Raw genomic sequence first — 1,587 nt, 5'->3', positions numbered from 1 at the left:
GATTTAGCTGCAGTCCTCCCACACAGAACTTTCTCAAAACAAAAGTGCAGGGAAGGTTACAGAAAGGAACCTTCTTCTTCAAAAGTCTCGATGGTCATAATGTCCAACATCATCATCATATGGAGGAAAGTTGGAATAACCAGGAGCCCTCATGGGATGGTGAAAATAGGTGTGCACCCATGTTTCCCATCCACACTGATTGAAGATTATCTGCATCTATTCATGAGTTGAAACTTGCAAAATCAGCTGTCCCAAACTTATATCATCATGTTCAATAAAACTTTAGGTTTTAATTTCTGCCACAGGTACATTAACTACTCAGAAAAGGCTTCATATGATTAGGTACACCTCGCTTCTTTTGTTGTATATTTCATATCTATTTGTGAAATTCTTTAGAAAATGTTAGCATTTTCATTGCCATGTGTTCTGTTTGGAAAATCAGGGAAAAATAAAGATCTACAAATAATGGAGGCTAAATTAAAAACATAATGAAACATAGTGAAAAATGCTAAGTGATTTTGATATTTTCTGGATGCAGTTTAAACCAGAAAAAAAGAAGAAAAGCTCAGAAAAATGTTATTCTTAGATAAAGAGGGAGAACAAATAAATTAAAAAACAGTAAATAAAGATATGAAACATTTATTTGATTGCACAAAGAAAACTAACTAATGGCTGATTATTTATATCCTTCAGTATCAGAGCTAAATAAACAAGGAACAACTAAAAGGGTTTGTTACATTAAAGAAGAAGTGTTTGTTGGAAATTCTCTAGTATTAAAACGTTTGAAAAAGCTGATTCTTAATATTGAGGTATTTGTCAAATTTCTGCAAAAGCTTCCTTAATATAATTTCATTATATTTCACTAAGTTTAGTTGAACATAATAAATAATATAATTGAAAATAGATTAAAAGAAGAATTAGAAGAATTAAAAATTCTGATTAATCCTTGGAATAACATCCTTAAAGTTTCAAGCACAAGAAAACATTCAGAAAACTGTTTGCTTTAAATCTGGTGACAAATCAATATTTTATTCAGAAACCTTTCAGTTTCTATTCATAAAAAAAAAAAAAACTCGAAACAAAATTTCTTTAACAAGTTAAAAGAAATTTTTTTAGCACACACAACAATTTGTAAACAAAACTTGTTTAAGGAAATTATTGTTGCTTAAAGAAAAATTCAGANATTTTGTTTGGTATACACACTGTGTGTACAAAATGACAATAAATGTTGTCTAAGTCTTTTTTTAATCCTGGGAAGTGAGTCGGGCACAATTTGTTTTTGATGTTCATTTGGAGTTCATCTATAAAATTTCACATTAATGCCTCTATGTACTAAGAAAACCAAGATTTGTTTTATGTTAGGAAGGAGATTTTAACGCAGATTTATATGTCGTTAACATAATACATCCGAATTATTTTATCCCTTAAAGTTTCCAAATGGGTCAAATCTAACTGCTAAACGTTCCTGTTATTAGCTATTATTGGGTTACACTTTATGAACTGTTAAAGGCTCTGTGATTAGGAAGGTCACCCTGATCCCAGAGGATCTGTCTCTTCATTCTTCATTACTTCCATCTGCTTCCATCA

The sequence above is a fragment of the Cyprinodon variegatus genome, unplaced genomic scaffold (genome assembly GCF_000732505.1).
Source record: "Cyprinodon variegatus isolate N-32 unplaced genomic scaffold, C_variegatus-1.0 Scaffold1624, whole genome shotgun sequence".
Classification (NCBI taxonomy): domain Eukaryota; kingdom Metazoa; phylum Chordata; class Actinopteri; order Cyprinodontiformes; family Cyprinodontidae; genus Cyprinodon; species Cyprinodon variegatus.
The sequence above is the reverse complement of the archived record's forward strand: the minus strand, read 5'-3'. Positions refer to the sequence as shown.